The sequence below is a fragment of the Peromyscus californicus genome, unplaced genomic scaffold (assembly GCF_007827085.1).
Source record: "Peromyscus californicus insignis strain IS unplaced genomic scaffold, ASM782708v3 Scaffold_7__1_contigs__length_154581171, whole genome shotgun sequence".
Taxonomy (NCBI): Eukaryota; Metazoa; Chordata; class Mammalia; order Rodentia; family Cricetidae; genus Peromyscus; species Peromyscus californicus.
In genome coordinates, this window is record NW_026294595.1 from 96,120,612 (window position 1) to 96,139,047 (window position 18,436).

The 18,436-nt window shown below is 42.0% G+C and overlaps 1 protein-coding gene and 1 pseudogene across 5 annotated transcripts in view; both read right to left on the bottom strand.

Annotated features, from left to right (window-relative positions):
• Nucleotides 1-18,436, bottom strand: part of Frmd5 (FERM domain containing 5) — a 278,946-nt gene that overhangs the window by 154,231 nt on the left and 106,279 nt on the right. The window lies entirely within an intron of this gene.
• LOC128100527 (septin-2-like) lies at nt 7,497-13,725 on the bottom strand (annotated as a pseudogene).

Consider the following 18,436-nt stretch of genomic DNA (forward strand, 5'->3'; position numbering starts at 1 on the left):
CAGTAGGCTAGCACCTAGTTCTGGGGGCAGGGCAAGCAAAACTAATGACATGAGAGCTTATATTCGGTTTTCTCAGGGCGCGGGGGTGAGGGGGTCATCACTCTTTACTGTTGTATCCCTAAATGAACATGATGTCAAACTGCCCTCTGAATATGACACCAAATTAGTGCTCTCAGCCTTTTCAGAGACGCTTCTGCTTGTAGTGGGTGATGGTTAATGAAGAGACTCACAACTGGTCAAGATGCTGAAAAAAAAAAAAAAGTGACCGTTGAGGGCTCAGCCCTAAATCAGACAATTACATCAGCCCTCGGAGACTCAGGGGACCTCACAGAAGGGCTATTAGGAAGAAGGGAGGAGCTGGAAGATGGGGGCGAGCGCTGAGAAAGGCTGTCTCCTGGTTAGGATATGGCCGCTGCCTCTGAGGTCACAGCAGCATTCCCGCCTGCACAAGGCTGGGCCCTCGGGCACGCCGCCATTGGTGGTGGAGGGTCTCATAAGACACCCCCGCCCTAAGGAGCTATAGGTAGCTCAAGGTTATGGGGAGCACATTCCACACTGATGCAGCCACTGGTGTACCCGCCTAGTTCAAGTATATAACCCCCAACCCATGCTCCTGCAGGCAACCCCCAGCTAAATGTTGTGGGTCACAAACAAAAAGGAGGAGGAAGACTTGAGGGGAAAAGAATAAGTTTTAAAAACATGTATGCTCAGGAAGGAACTACTTCATGCTTCTGGGTACTTCAAACAAAGATCTGGTCTACAGAATAACCTTTCAAACTGCAGTGTCCTTTCTGCATTTCACAACTAAATCTGTCCCTAGGCACTAGCAGGGCTTTTGATGAGCTCAGAAGAGTCCAACAGTAGTATCCTCCTACATTTTTCAGCTCTTGACAAAGACACCAAAGGACATGGATTTGTGTCCTTTATACTCTGTACTTCTTTTGATAGGTGAGTTTACTATTTGCTTTATTCACAACCTAGGCATGCCATGATATTCTCTTGATATCAGTTACTATATACTTCCACTCCCTTATAGTCAAGTCTTGGGATATATTTGTGTGACAAGTTTCGAATCACTTGGAAGCCACTGTGATTTTGGTACAGGCTTGTATGCACCCAGATGCCCACAGGTGCTCCTAGAGGCCCATTCTTCAAAATGCTGTAGTGTGTGTGGGAGTCCATTTAGGCTTTACTCAGCAGGTCTGCATAAAGAGGATGATGGTACTCAGGACCATGGGCTTGAGTACCAGGTGTCTGAGATGGTCTGCACTTGGCTGTGTTGGGCGGAGGTCTTTAGCGCCACCCCTTGGCATTCCTTCAAAAACCCTTTGGCAGAGACAGTCAGGGCCTGATAGATTAGGATCCAGGCCCTCTCGAAGCTATCCCGTAATTTCTATCTTTTTCTCTCCCCTCTATTCTTCTAACTAATACTTCCCGCTGCTTCTACTCAAGAGTACTCTGGAGAAATGTGGGGGTGAGGGATGGCCCCCCACAAGGGTGGCCCCAGGCTTCATTAAAATAAAATCAGTAAAGGACTAATGTTTGTCACTATTGGTCTGACACTTTAGCTAGAGTGTCATCATTTACACTCGTACTCTGAATTATTTAGGGCTTCTTGTAGGCCATAAATACACAGTCATCTCAGCCTATGATGCCAATACAGTTATACCTCCCAGCGGGGAATTCCAGAAAGTTTGATGCATGAACTAGAGTATTTACTTTTCCAAAAGCACTATCATTTGTTGTATTAGAATAAGCTGAGAGCGATGCTGAAGGCTTTTGCTTTAGACTTTCCAGCCTTTGCCAAGGTCTTGTCTAACGATGAGACAGGTTTGCATCTAGCAAACACTCCCCAAGCCCACTTCTGATACAAATAATTGAAACCCTCATTTGAAAGGTAGCATGCCAAGCACTCACTGATAAAATGACACGTATATGAACACAAGTGTCTGGGGCGGAGAGGAAGGAATACAGGTGCCAGGGTGCCAGGTTGCAGGGTCCATGGGAAGTACAGGAGAATGGGTTAGACATGTATGCAGCAAACAGTTTATATAGCCCTACTATAAAACATCCAGCCTCCAGTCATTGTGCTAGTGCTCTAGTGAGTTCGCTGCTGATTTTATTAGTGCAGATAAAGATTTTTTTCTTGTTTGCAAATTCTTTTTCATTTTTTTTTTCAAGAAAGCTCTTGGGCATCATGCTCAACATGTACATGCCTAAAAAAAAATTCCAAATTTTCTTCTTCCGGGAAGTTAATTAGAAACTTGGAGACTACACAAAATATTTGCTCACAATTTCCCTACACCATGGGGAACATGGAGGTATCACTGTCCACGTTAAAACTAGAAAATGCAATGTTTCTGAAGAAGGAGAATGTCTACTTCAAAAGGCAGTAGCCACATCTACAGAGGAGATTCAAGCAAATAGAAAATGGCTGCTGGGTGACGAGAGCCCTATTACTGTTAAAAGAAAAAACAGGCTAGAATGAGTCCTGTAGTCCTGGATTAGAGCCAAAGATATCAGTATTTTACCTCCATACTGAATCATTAACTCAAAGAATTTTAAGACTGAAACTTCAGATATCAATCTGTAAGTCTATTAAGAACACACGGGAGGAAATGCCATGCTACCAGTCTGGGCAAATAGAGCATCATACTGAAAGCTTCAGTACACAGAACGGGAACACCTATGTGCAAGGCATCCATCCCATAACAGATGTATGCCTTAAACAACTCAACAGCAAGACACAACTTGATTCTAAAACGGGTAAGGGACATGACCTCAAGAGACATTTCTTTAAAAACATAAAACCAGTTTACAAATAGATGGGAAAATGTAAACCATCATCAGAGAATGTAAATTAATGCACAATGAGCTATCATTTCATACTGCTGTAGTGGCTAGTATAAAAAACATAAACATTTAAAAAAGATATCTGACCACTTCACTTATCTTTTTCTTGCTGAGTGGAGTTGCTTATTTATTCTCTCAAAGTAATTACATTTCATTTAGGTTATCAAAACTTACTGGCACATATTCATATATTATAACACTAAAAGCAGTCTTATAAAGCCCAAAAAATGTATAAAAGCCATTTTCGGCCAGGAAGTAAAAAGCTGGAAATTAAATAATGTTATCTAGAGAGTTTTGCTTTTAAAAGCGAAAGGTTGGCTGTGGGCATAGCTCAGCAGTAGAGCATTTGCCTATCTAGAATGCATGAAGCCCTGGTTTCTCTCCTCAGTAGTCCAGAAATACATTGAAATAAAAATTCAACTTGTTAAAAGTGAAAAGAAGATAAATTATACCATTGATTAGGTACCGCCCACTCCCTCAGATCAGGATAACTCTGTAGATCTTCCTATGACTTTGAAAGTCATCTTAAGGAGGGTCAGGGAGAGGAATGGGGCAGCAAATGTGAGGGAAGAGCAATGATATATACGTATGAAAATGTTGTAATGAAACTCATTATTGTGACACTAACTATTAATAAATTATGGAAAAGTCGTCAGATACTCCTAGAGGAACTGAATAAACAGAGTGACAAGTCCTTGGCATTTGATTGAGGAAGGATTTCAAATAGGCGAGGGACGACTGGACTATTGAGTAACTGGGAGACAACAGGCTTACTGCAAATGTTTTCCCATGGGTTTACAGAGACATAACTTTTACACAACCGAGTACTGAACATATTTCCAATACTCTTCTAATTTGATAATAGATTGTAGCCATCTCTCCTAGCCAGAATATGTTTATCTATTCATTCTTATTAGTAGCTACGTGGTATTCCACTGTACAGTTATACAGTAATGCATTTAAGATATTGGAAAAATGAAAATAGGGGCTGGCAAGATGGATCAGCAGGTAAAGGTTAATCCTAGGGACTCACATAACGGAAGGAGAGAACCAACTCCAACAAGATGTCCTCTGACTTCCACAATAGTGTCACAGCACAAATGCATGAGTGTGCGTGCACGCACGCACACACACACACACACACACACACTAAATAAATAAATAAATAAATACGATAAATTTCAAAAACCTAAAAATAAAGTTTTCCTAGAAAGTCTTTAAAATCATATTCATTTTTCTCACCCAATAAATATGATGATGTTCCCATATAAAGAAAAGCTTAAAGAAAAGGACACTGCTTCCTCACCTCCTTTTAGAGGGCCATAAGATTAAATATGGAAAAAATGTTCCTGAAATTATGGCAGAAAATATACTGTAGTCTTCCATTGCTTCTATTTCAGATCTAACTTTTAGAATAGGAAATAACTACACTGAATATCCAAATAACAAATCCCTTTTAAGTCCCAGAATTTAAAGATCACCAAGTAATTAATGACAATTATGTAATTCCTCGCACACAGGAGGCTCTGGGAATGGTCTTTGAATTCCCACATCATGATAATTAATGGACACCAGCTGTGGGTTACAGCATTCTGGGCACATTGCACAATAAAAACAGAGACAGGATGTCACTGCACACACACCATGTGCACAGCTTGGTTCTAATCGGCACCACTGAAGACACGTAGTCATTGAAGATGGTGGGACAGTGGGTAAGAGCCAGACCTGGAGGCAGACTGCCTGGGATCCAGCCTTGGCTCACCTACCTAGGAATGTGTGCCTTGAGCAAACCACTAAAGTCTCATTTTCTTCTTTGATATGTACCATGACGTTTCCATGGGAATTAAAGGAAATGATGAGTATATAGTGTTCAGGGCAACGTCTACCCCTTCACTAACATTAAAAAATGCACAGAGACTATCAGTACTAGAATTATCAAGCAGTTATAATTACAAATAAAGGAGTCCTATTAGGACTAGAGTTTAAAATATGTGTGATATAAAGATATATCCATATGATATATTAAGTATTCATATGTATATAAAGTTGTAGAAATACATAGAGAATGATGTGTCAGTTTTTAACAGCTTATATTTAGAAGTCAATCCAAATGACTCAAAAGGAAAGATAAAATGATAAAGAATATGACTTTTCTGCTCAGACTGAAGAAGTAATAAAGCAAAATTATTCCTCAGTCACCCAGCCAAAACAGGTAAATATTTAAACAATTTTCCTTATTTGAACACCCAATAGAGTAAAGAATATGAATCATATAATGAATAAAGCCTTATAAACAGGTGGACTTAAGGTTTTTTAATGCAAACTCATAACTGCATCTATCCTTAACCCTACATGTATTTTGGTCATGATACTTACTTTAAAAGTGTTCTTTAGATTTATGTATTTTATTTTATTGTGTCTTGCTTCTGTGTATGTATGTGCACCACTGCCTGGTGCCCATGGAGGTCTGAGGAGGGCACTGGGTCACCTGGAGCTGGAGTTACTGATGGTTGTGAGCCACTGTGTGGGTTCTGGGAACTGAACCCGGGTCCTCTGCAAGAGCAGCATGTGCTCTTAACTACTGAGCCATCTCTCCAGTACCATGACAGATTTTTATGACCTGGGTGGGTTATTCACTAAGAGCAGCACAAAAGCCATGGAAGAGTCCACCTGGGCAGTGTCAATAGGATGGAAGCTGTAGACCGACCTACATTTGGAAATATTTTTAAACCGTAAAGGTCAACTCACATGTATTGCTTTCTAGTTTACAAATTTCTTTTTTTTTTTTTTTTTTTTTTTTTTTTTTGGTTTTTCGAGACAGGGTTTCTCTGCAATTCGCCTCTCCTGCTCTGCACCCGGAAAGCAAACACAACGCCCTTCACAGCGATTCTGGGCCAGCCTTCAGAAGAGGCGATTCAGCCTGGCAGCTAAGGTGACTTTGCTTTTTACTCCACCCCGTCTGCATTTTTAACCCTTACCATTTTAACACTCAGCAGTAGATCCGCTGTTCACTGATTACTTTTCAAAGGTGATACTGACATTCAAAAAAACCCGGGCTCTCTCGCTCACCTCACAGCTACAGCATGAAAGTACTTTCTCTGACTCACCTTCTACAGCCTACCTATGTTTTCTGTCTAATCTTTTCCAGATCTTTTTCCAAGGATGTGGGTTCTTCTTTTCACTCCATATCGAATCAATAACACTCCTTACAAGCAAACAAACAAAAAAAGCAAGATATACCGGATATCTAAAGCCTTGGGTCACTTGCTGGAGAGGACCAAGGGATGGATAAGCCTCTAGTCTCTATATGAAAATCTATTTTAAACAGCTACAATGTAGGATAGAGTAACACAAACCACACAGACGAACAGGGGTCACAAATAGAATTTAGAGATTGGAGAGCGCCCTCTGGTGGAAGGGGAGGGAGAATTTTATACAGACGTTCCATGGGAAAATAGAAGAAGACAGGCATTCTGGGAGCAAACTAGTCTGGAAAGAAGCCAGGAAACAGGGGTCAGAAGAGACTTTGGATATTAGGGTGGAAAGTCCTATGGATACCTAAATGAGTCACCAGAAGTTTGTGGACAGGTAAGTTAGATGACAAGACTTCCCCACAATGAAAACCATGTAGCTGACTTAAAGTGAGAGTCCAGGGGTTTGGAGACCACTGAGAGGGTTGAGATAACTCAGATGGAGTAAACCCAGAGGTTGACAGCAAAGAGAAGCCACCAAAGCATTTGATAGCATAAGCAAAAACAAAGTTGGGCACGGTGCCCTGCCCTGCCCCCCCTTTTATTTATTTATTTATTTTTGGTTTTTCGAGACAGGGTCTCTCTGTGTAGCCCTGGAGCCTGTCCTAGAACAACACACTTTGTAGACCACGTTGCATCGAACTCACAGAGATCCACCTGCCTCTGCCTTCCGAGTAATGGGATTAAGGACCTGCGCCACCACTGCCTGGTATCCACCTGCCTCTGCCTCCGGAGTGCTGGGATTAAAGGCATGCGCCACCATTGCCTGGTGCCCTGCCCTTTCTTTAACAGGCAACAAAGACTTGAAGTTATAGAGGTCAGAAAGTAAGAACAGCTGGAAAGGACGGGGATGTTGCAGGAGGGAGATAAATCATTCCTGGCATTAAAGTGCAAGAAGGGGTAGGAGGAATCAGGTGGAAGAGATCGCCCCAGCGAAACGTTGGGTTCACTTTTTGGTATGTTCTAAGAAGGATCTTGCTGTGTATTTTGGATTGCTCCCAAACTCACAGCCCCCTGGCTCCAGCCTCCCAACTGCTAGCATCACAGGCGTGTTCTACTATGCTGGGCGCTGCTGCTGCTGCTGCTGTTGTGGCGGCTTCTCCTTCACCAACTCCTCCTCCTCCTTCTTCTCCTCTTCCTCCCCCTATTCCTCCTCCTCCCCCCCTCCTCCTCTTTCTCCTCCTCCTCTTCTTTCTCGACCTCTTCCTCCTCCTCTTTCTCCTCCTCCTCTTCCTCCCCACTCCTCCTCTCTCCCCCTCCCCCTCCTCCTCCTCTTCCTCCCTCCTCCTCCTCTTTCTTCTCTTCCTCCCCCCTCCTCCTCTTCCTCCCCACTCCTCCTCTCTCCCCCTCCCCCTCCTCCTCCTGCTTCCCCCTCCTCCTTGGTGCTTCTTCTTCCTCCTCCTCCTCCTTTTCATTTCAGAGTATGGTTCAGAAAGGCAAGTAAAAATATCCAGAAACTTAGCAAGCTGAGACAAGTTAAGGAATTTATAATAAAGAACCTCACCTTTCCCAGGAAAGAGGGCACATTCATTCATCCATACAGACTAAGGGAACTAGGGGGAGAGACTAGGTATTCCTCCAGAGGAAATGCTTAGAAAAATGCACAGGGTCAGAATAAAATGTGGCAAACATTTGTGCTTCAAAAGACACTATCTTACTCCGGTTAGACTGCTACAAAAATACCAAAGTCTGGACAATTTCTAACAGAATAAATACACTCTGCAGTTCCGAAGGCTGAGAAGTCCAGGAAGAAAACACTAGTGGGCAGTTCCTGGAAGACAGGTCTTTGTTCTTGGCACCTTTACTCTCCCTGAGTGCCCCCGAGTCTCTAGCATAAGGGTGGAGCCTCAGTACCTAATCACACCTCAAAGTCTGATACGGTAACACTAGAAATTAAATTGATTGTTAGTTAAATTAATCATTAATTAAATAATTAATTTCTAACATAGGAACCATGGAGGAACAACAACGTTCATACCATAGTAGACGCCATTAAGAAAGTGAAAGTACAAGGTATGAACAAACAAAAGACTATCCAATCTAAAAATAGATAAGGGATTTAAGTAGCCACTTCTCCAGAGAAATTCAAGTGTCCAGTCAGCACATATAATAACCCTCAACATCATCAGTCAATGGCATTAGGAATCAAAACTAAAGAGATGTGTCATGTCTCTAGGATGCTCAAAACAAAATAACAAGCAGCCACAATATGAAATACCAAGAATTGTGGGGACGTGGGGGTTGGAACTCCTGCACATTGCTGGTGGGATATAAAATGTACAGTAGTATTAGGAGACAGCTTGCAAGTGCTCTGCACAGAGTTACCATCTCATCCAGCAACTAATTTCACTCCTAGTACACACCCAAGAGGAAAGAGAACACATGCACCAAGAAAAGCAAAACTAAAGCAAAACTAAACTACTTCTAAGGGCCGGGGAACCTCTAAGTGGAAGAAAGAACATTTACCTACCATGCCCACAGCCCTGGGTTTGATCCCCAGCACCACAGAAACAAACATCCATAAGCAACCCTGGACACAAATGTGCATGGCAGCATTATTCACAGTCACAAAAAAAGTATAAACAATGTCCATCAGCTGATAAATAGGGAAACAAAATACAGGTTACACACAGAATTGAGTACTTACAGAGTCATGAGATAAATGAAGACTAATGTATTATACAACATGGAAGATTCTTTAAAACGCGCCAAGTGGAAGAAGCCAGATGTGAAGGGTCACACATGGCATGATGAAACTTTACAAAATGCCCTGGAATATAGGTGGGTTCATAAAGACAGCATGTACATTTGTGGTTTCCAGGAGCTGGCGAATTGGGAGAGTTGGGGGATGAGAAGTGAATGCTAATAGACACGTATTTCTTTTGGAGGGAAAAAATGAAAATATTCTAAATTTACACACTGGTGATGATTACATAACTTTCTGAATATATTAAAATACGGATAAATTACTGGTCTTCACACTTCAAACAGGTAAATTTTATAATGTCTTTAAAAGAATTTTTAAGTATCAGTGAGTTTAGGGAACCTTCATTTTGTTCTAGAACTACTCAGAACAGAACAGGACTTCCCAAGCTACAATAAGTCACAGAAATAAGGTTGTGGGAGTTCAGACAAGCAGGGCATCAAGAAAGCGGAAACAGCAGAGTCAAAACAACAGCACACTGCCAAAACTGAGGCCAGGTTTGTTCAAAACCCAACAGTAAATACACAAACAAGCTAATTAGAAAACGGGCAAAGCTCGTGGGCAAAACTTGTGGGCAAAGCTCGTGGGCAAAGCTTGTGGGCAAAGCTCGTGAGCAAAGCTTGTGGGCAAAGCTCGTGGTCAGCTATTTCACCAACAAGGATATACAGCTGGCAGATACTTTCATCAAAAGATGGTCAACACCGTTAAGCATTAGGGAATGTGAGTTAAAGCCATTGGCTAGGGCTAGGGCTGGGGCTGTAGCTCAGTGGGAGTATACTGCCTCACATTCATGAGGCCCTAAGTTCAATCCCCAAAGGCATGAAATACTTTCATCACACCTATCAGATGACAAAAATAAAAACAGCAACAATACAAAATGCTGGCAAAGATGCAAAGAAACTGGGGTGTTCACACTGCTAGGGTGTTCACACTGCTGGAATGTTCACACTGCTGGGGTGTTTGTTAACACTGCTGGGGTGTTCACACTGCTGGGGTGTTCACACTGCTGGGGGGAATGGACAAAGGTACAGACACCGTGAGAGGTTTTTTTGTTGGTTTCTTATTTAAAACTAAACACGCAACTGCTACATAACCTAGCAGATCCCCTGAGAGAGATGAAGTCTTATATTCACAAAATGCCTTTATACAGATGCTCATGACAGCCTTAGAGACAGTAGCTAAAAAATACAAACAACCCAGGCACCCTTTAATAGATAATACTTAAACCAATGGAGTACTGCTTGCCAATAAAGAGAAATGAACTACTCAATGGCCCAAATGAACCCCGGGAGGATGTTTCTGAGTGGAAAAAAATTCCAGTGGTCTATATATGGAATGGCTCATTTATATAACATCCTTTAAAAGAAAATATTACAGAGGTTGAAAACAGATACCAACTATTGAGGCTGGAGGGGCGAGAGAGAGGAAGAGGACTCTGAAGGACAGTAGGAAGACACATGTAGTGCCAGCAATGAATGCCCTGTATCTTGTGTCAATGACAGCATCTTGGTTGTGATAATGGACTATGGATTTGTAAAGTGTTCCCATAGAGGAAACTGGGTAAATGGTACATAGTAGGATCTTTTTATATGATTCTTACAAACACTTACAAATCTACAGCTAAAAAAAAAAAAATTTCTAAGTGTAATTGGTTTAAAAAAAAAAAAACAGCATAAGTTGAAAGGGAGGCCAGGCAATCACAATCGACACGCGGCAGCTTTCACAGTCACCTCTGAGTGCTGGAAACGAACAGAGCCTCCGCAAGAGCAGACAGGCTCTCACACACGGAACCATTTCTCCACAACTAAACGTTTTCAAAACGAAAAAGAGATTAATTTCTGTTGCACATCTTTATAAGAAACTTTTTAAGTTTCACTTTATTAGTACTATTATTTCTGGCTTAAATTGGAAAAAAATAGAGGCAACAACCAGATCCTGGTTTCCTCATAAATCAAGCACCTTCTTCTGCTGAACTATTCAGCTACGGTGCAATGAAAGCACAAAATGGCACCCGCTCCCTCCACACCTCTGTCTCCCTCACTGGGCCCTGCTCTGTAGTCATTAACTGACCTTGGGAGATAGGAGGACAGAAAGATGGCGGGGCAGGGGCAAGGAGGCCAGAGTGCCAGAACCTAGGCCCGGTGTGGCTCCGATCACTTGCCTGTGGTCCAGCTCTGAAACTCCTTACATTCTTCCAGGACACAGAGACATTTATACCCCAAACACCAAAGGGAACAGCCATGACTGCAAACAGACAGGCGGCCTGTGCATAAAAACATCAGCACCGCTGTTTCCCTCGCAACAGAAAATCATTCAAAAAAAAAAAAGAGTTAGAGGAAAACCTGGCAGGCATTTGGGCTTCAAGGGGCTGTTTGTGCAGAAGCAATGCCCAGTGACAAGCCTGGCTTTGGAGCCATGCTAGCCGGGGACTATAAGTCTCACGACCATGGCAGATCTCTGCACCTGCAGTTACAGAATGTGCATCAAGATGCAGTATAAAATTCAAAAAGCTTAGTGTGTTTTTAAATTGCTTTTTTAGTTGAGTAAAAATAGTTTATTGACTCTTATTGTATAAAGAGTCTTATTAGTGTGAAGCTGCTTTGATTTTCTCCACAGCATAACGTAATCAGCAGCCGTCTTAGAAATGTCCTTATGGTGAGTTCTCTACACAAAGATTTTAAGTTGATCTAGCACCAGACTCCAGAGGCCTTGAAATTCAACCCGAGCCTGCTATGAAAAGCTACTTAAGTGTAAATATGCATCTCGTTGGCTAGGTCTCCCCTGCTCTGCCTCGTTAACAGTAATGTGCGGATGAACAGGCTATTAACTCCAGCAGCAAAATTGGTTTTAGGTGGTCTGCACAATTATAAAGTTAGGAGTCTCCAAACTGTGACTTCGTTATAATAAGCAAATACCCCGCTGCCAAGTACGCACAGCTTTCTCTGTCACAGGCACAAGGCCACCACACACGAGCAACTTGGAGCAAATCAAATTATCCTAGATATAAACCAAGAGTGCCCCTCAATGATTAGTAAGTTAGGACAGTTAAATCAAGGGAATTTACTAAGTAGACACGTGGACCCACTCTTAGAAATAAATCCCAATATTAGTGGTTAAGGAAGAAGAAAATGATAGTTTACCTCACAAACTAGAAACTGTAATATAGCAATGACACACAACTGTTAAAAATACTTTATCACACACACACACAATAAGTTTTTTTTATTTTTTATTTTTATTTTTTAAATTAATGATCTCCTCAGACATAGTTACTTAAATACGGGTGGGAACACATCCAAATTTAAAAAAACTCAAGCTATGACATTCATCTGGAATGTTTTCTTTTTATCCAAGAGTGCTTTTAACATGCAAACTTCACGTTGCACACGATGCCAGAGGGTCCCCCGTCACTGTCATCGCGCTGCACTGGCATCTGGGCCTGCATCCTGGAGACCATCTCCTGTGTGTGGTGGAGCTCAGCCTCTCTTCAGCTTTCTAGAACATAAGTTATCCCAGGAAAAGGTCCTGGAGGTTCTCAACTTGAATGATAGGCATCATTTACAGTTCAGAGAGTGACAGTTTCTGGGTTCCCCACATCCACAACATCCCAGGGGCAGAGGTGACCTCTGACCTTGCTTTGGTTTCAGTCAACCAGAAAGAATGGGACCCTGGCCTTGAGGAGTCCAGTCTGCTCTTTAAATCTTCATCTGGTTCTGCAGCAGGTAAGTGACAGATTTTGACACTTTGTGATTCAGGTTCATCCCAAATCCTATTCTCCAGCTGCTCATGATCCCGCAGAGTAAGAATGCTGGCTTTCACGATGACAGGCACATCATTCACCTGACTGTGTGTCACTTTCATAAACGCAACATCCAAGGACTCCTATCCACGTTCAACGGTGAGATGGAGTAGAAGCAGCAGCCACGCACCCCGTCATCAGAGATGTGCATCCCACTCAGTGTCCTCTCATAGTGTAGGTAGCATTCAAACTGCTCAGCAAGGCAGGAGATAACGATTAAAGCGATCCTCTCAGTGGACGGCATCCCAACAACCCGGGGTGTCCACTACGTACGCATCAGCTTGACACCCCAGCCCCCTCGATCTCAGCAGCTGAAGCTTCAGCTTGGCCAATTCTTCCCATTTTCTCTGTGACTCCAGGTATGATTCTGAGTAGAGGTCAGTCAGGAACAGGCTGTTTATGAGAGTTGATTTTCCCAGACCCAATTCACCAAGCACCATCAGGTGTCAACTCCAATCCCTTTTCACTGATTTTTGTTACGCTTCATTGGGAAAATCTGCGAGTCCAACATAGGTAGAAGTTTCTGGATTTATAAACTGAGTTGGCTGTTGCTTAGACATCACCTTGATCCTTTTATCTTTATTTATTTTGTCTATCCACCAATACTAGTCAAGTAGTCTACGTTAAACTATATTCTCAACCCTCCTTTTAAAAAACTTGATGGCTGGGTGTTTTTTGTAAGAAGTACTTTTAAAATTTGTATTTCTTTTTAAAAACTTTGATGTTTCAAATTCAATGTAATGAAGCATTTGAGGCTAAGATTTTAAAACCTCACTTGAAGGTAAGCTTATAGATTGCATGTACCATCTGGGTCTTTTCTCATAAAATGCTATCGTAGTTCATCCTAGATTTTGTTGTGGGTTTTGTTTTGTTTTTCCCTGATTTGACTTTTTTATTGTTGTTTTTGTGATGAGGGGGTTGGACCCAGGGTCATGTGCCTGCTGGTCAAGAACTCTACACTGAGCTAGACTCTGAGTCCTCTTCCTCATCTTACATGACCCAGAGCTGAGTTTTAGAAATGAAGTTCAGTACTTCATATTTATTTCTGTTTATTGTCATCTGTTAGCTCTGTTCCATTGTTTCAGTCTATGAATCTACAAATTTTGTGCCATGTATTAGTCAAAACATATTGGTAATCTTTTTTTTTTTTTTTTCTGTGACAGGGTTTCTCTGCGTAGTTTTGGTGCCTGTCCTGGATCTCACTCTGTAGACCAGGCTGGCCTCGAACTCACAGAGATCCACTTGCCTCTGCCTCCCGAGTGCTGGGATGAAAGGTGTGAGCCATCACTGCCCCGCTGGTAATATTTTTAATAATAAGAATCTTTTAAAGCCCTGCTATCCTACTGATGTACATGTTGCTTATCTGAAAAGAAATGCTTCCTTATACTACTGGTTTGTTTGTCATTTTAAAAGTTTCCTTAAATGTTCAAATTGCACAGACAAAAAAATGTGTTTCCTCATCTGTTATATTTTAAAGATCGTACGACCTAACAGTTCTAAGTGCAACATAACACAGTCAAGATGAAGAAGAAGAAGAAGAAGAAGAAGAAGAAGAAGAAGAAGAAGAAGAAGAAGAAGAAGAAGAAGAAGATGCAGCTCTCAGTGTTCTGGGGCTGTCTGCTAGGGGAGAGCCTTCACACTGCCTGCCAATGTTCACACCTTTCCACTACTTCTCACAATGGTGACTGGATGAGTTTCCTTGTTAATTAGGAGATTTTTGAAACACAGCCAGACTATTCTTTCCCTCACAAGATAAAAGGAAAATTAAAGAAGATGATGGAAGTTTGTTGTTACATCTATATATGCACATATACATTACACATTTCTAAAGCTCTGATAGCAGAATTTGCAATGTCATGTTGCTTTACATTGCATCAATGTCCACATGATGACTGTGTTCTGATTAGAAGCAGTTCATTCTATTAACTAGATTTTGATTCTAGATGGTAGAAACTGTCTCTCTCACGGATAAAAAAAATTTCCCAATTTTTGCTATAAAAACTTTAATCTCCTATAAAGTATACCATGGAAATTTTAAGTAAAAGATTCATCTTTTATATAAAGCATAGTATTTACCTCCCCAGTGCAGGATTTCCTCATATCTGCCTGCTTCAATGTTTGGGATTACTTTCCACCCAACAATATATGCCTAAAAACAAACACAAGCCAGGTGTGATGGCGTACATCTAGAACTTGGGAGGCAGAGCCAGGAAGATCTCAAATTTGAGGCTAGGTTGGGCTACACAGTGAGAACTTGTCTCAAAAAAATAAAAACAAAAAATAATTAGTGTTCTGCCAAACACCTCACTAATACCACCAGTGGTATTAGTGTCTGGGTAATGCTGCTGACGCCAAAGCCACAAAAAGGGACTCACGCATCAATTTGAAATCTATCTGCTAAATGTACACACAGGACTGATTCTTTTTGGAGCAATTATATTCCATGAATCACCTATTACTATGCTGATACAATATTCAGCAATGGAGAGTGTAGACAAATTTCTAAATGGTCTTATTAAATAAAAAACATGGAGCCAGATACAGGGGTTAAAGCCTGAGAGAGATCAGAGGAATAGGAACAGCCACAAGCTGACCTCACCTCACCAATACTTCAGCTTCCAAATGCGAGATACTTCTGTCTACCCACGCCTATATGCCTTGCTGTTCTGCCATTTGATTTGCTCTCTCTGTTCAGCTACATCATTTCCTCTTCCTGCCCAGCTCTGTCACTTCCTGTCTGTCTGTACAGACCTCCAGACCTCCATGGTTAACTAGTGTTGGAATTTAAGGTGTGTGCTACCATACCTGGCTGTTTCCAGTGTGGTCTTGAACTCACAGAGATCCAGACAGATCTTTGCCTGCCAAGTGATAGGATTAAATGTGTGCTAATATTGCATGACTGTTGTGTTTATGTATAACGGCTTGGTTTTTCCTCTGATCTCCAGGCAAGCTTTATTTATTAAAGCACAAATAAAATATCACCACAGGGGGAAAAAATATCACCACAGGAGAGCATCACAGATGTGAGAATCTGAATCCACTTCAAATCCTTACCTTGCTCTCACACTATAGAGCTATCCCTGTTTCCCCTCTCCCCCTTAGAGGTCTCACAAAGGCTGAGTGCACAGGGGTCACTTTTTGAGGGCTGCCATTAGCCAGGTGTCAGAGTGATGGCATGCACCCTTTGAAGACATTCCCTCTCTTGGGACAGCCTTCCTAGAGAAAAACAGGTCTTCTTTATCAAATGGACATGTATCCATTTAGAGAATCTTAAATCTGGTAGAAGTTTGCAGTCTACAGCATTAAACCAATCTAGATCATGAGCACTATACAGTGATCTTATAAATAATTTTATGTGAGATAAAGTATTTGTTAGGATTCGAATGTACTTATAAAACCCAGTCGGTGCTAATTCAAACACTATCTATTCTTTAAAAGGAGCCAGTAATCCAATGTTTCATTCTAGAACATCCTCTCCAAACCCTATCCCACACATCCAAATCCACTAATGGTAGATGGGAAACGGCAGTAATTTATTTTAACTTTGCAGTTAAGCCATCCCACTCTTAATCATTAGCCTGTTTTTATGCACAATGAACAGTTTATATAAGGTCATTCATTTTTAGTCTCAGTGCTCAGAGTCAAAGGAGCCCCTCAAAAAGCAGTGGTTGAGCACCTCAAAAAGCCTGGAAAGCATCCCCTTCTTTTGCTATACAATCTAAGTAAAAAGATATATGTTTTTTTCTGCACTGGAATTACCGTGCTAATCAGTCACGATTTTCCTGTATTGATCAGTCATCCTAGCTAGTTTTAATCAATAAAATTAGGAAACAAATGAGTTATTACTTAATCAATGCAGAACTGTAAATCTTTCAAAACACCAAGGACATGAAAACAGAAAAAATCAGCAAGATCTTTGGTAGGGGACAAAAGGGAATCACAGAACTAAGTCATTGTCCTTTTAGCTAATAAATACTGTGGACGTCCCTGTTCTTCGAAAGACTTGAGGGTTGCAAGGACACTACTAAGAAGTCAAGGGGATGATCTCATAGGTGCCTTCCAGATGATATCTGGGAGATCTCTGTGTCTCTGTTAATGGGGGGAGCTCTTTCACATAAGAAATGTTTAAATTTCCTGGTGGGGCATCATGATGCCTTCAGCCTGCTCTTCGGGAGAACATCAGCTTTGGTACTGCCACTGGCATGTCACAGGTCTACATTTCAGGCGGCTAGAATATGTCAGGCTCTAAGGAAATGGAGCACTGGAGTCCTTTCAGCTACAGGCTGAGGCCGGGGCTGGAGGCTTAGAGAGGCTAAGCAGCCACCGGAGAGCCTGTGCTTGTCACAGGCCGGCTCAGTACATGTGACTCCTGAAGAGACAAGGAGATTCTTTGGTTTGAAGGACACAAAATGAATTTTTGCTTTTTCCTTCTATGTAGTAGATTGCTACCAAAAAACAAAAAACAAAGAAGAAACAATGCAGGCAGGCTTTGAGGTTTCCTCGACATTGCTGGTCTGAGAAAAAGCCATCCCTAGAGAGCCACTGTCCCCCTGACTCAGACAGTGCTAGGAAGGAAACCAGCTCTCAGCCTACTAGACCTCAATTGCAGACTCTAAAGTGGTGTCAGTTTTAGTGGAAAACAAACAAACTGTTGCCAGCAAAAGGATCCTGGCCTACTGATTGGCCACAGTTCATCATAGTTGTTAAAGAAGGCTTCGATTCTTAAGCCTCTATTTCTACCCTACAGCACGTGTTTCCCCTCCTAATTTAAGGATGTGCTGCCTCAACCTCATTTACAGCAGAGTAAGAGTCACTCCATACAGAGACTCAAAGATAGGACAAATACAGAAGTCTATCTCCTTATTTCAGACAGTGCTTTTCTTTCCTTACAGTCCAGCATATCAAAACCACAAATGTGCACGCACCCACAGAAGCCTCAGACTTTCCTCCCACGACCTCCTGTTATTTACTCTATTTGACCCATTTCTTTCTTTCTCTCTCTCTTTTTTTGTTGTTGTTGTTTTGTTTTTTGAGACAGGGTTTCTCTGTGTAGCTTTGCACCTTTCCTGGAACTCACTCTGTAGCCCCGGCTGGCCTCGAACTCACAGAGATCTGCCTGCCTCTGCCTCCTGAGTGCTGGGATTAAAGGCGTGCGCCACCACCGCCGCCGCCGCCGCCGCCGCCGCCGCCGCCGCCGCCACCACCACCACCACCAACCGGCTTGGCCCATTTCTTGAACAAGTTTCAGATTGGAAGAAATTGTCTGATTCCTCTTCCCCTTCCCATATTCAATTATTCTCGCTTCTGATGGGGAAGTAGGACCGTGTGAAAACACAAGTCTTGACAGGAAGGGGGGAACACAAGAGATACTGAAAGGCTCCATGAACGATGCAGAGATTTCAGCCTGACCCCTCTTAAAGGCTTCTGTCCGCTGAGACGTCTAGAAAGGGCATCACAGGGCAGCCCACCGTTGTTGCCGGAAGTCTTGATGCACCCATCTCTTGTGTCCACAAAAGCTCCAGACGCACCTGCTTGGCTGGCACAGATTTGCACACAGACATCAAGTGCCATGGAGAAATGAGAGGTCTGACGTCACAGTGTTTGGGCCCTAATAATTTCATCCAGAAATAATTTCTTCTGTCTTACCTCTTAGAACATTTTTTCCTAGAGCGATTTTGAAGCCAAGAAAAACAGATTATGGTAGATCCATGCCAATGGGAAACTGAACACATTTTAGAAATTAACTGTTACTACCTATCATGCCTGTTAATGTTCATGTAAATCAAAGAAACTACCACCCACTTAGACACTAGAGCTATCTGTTTTTCT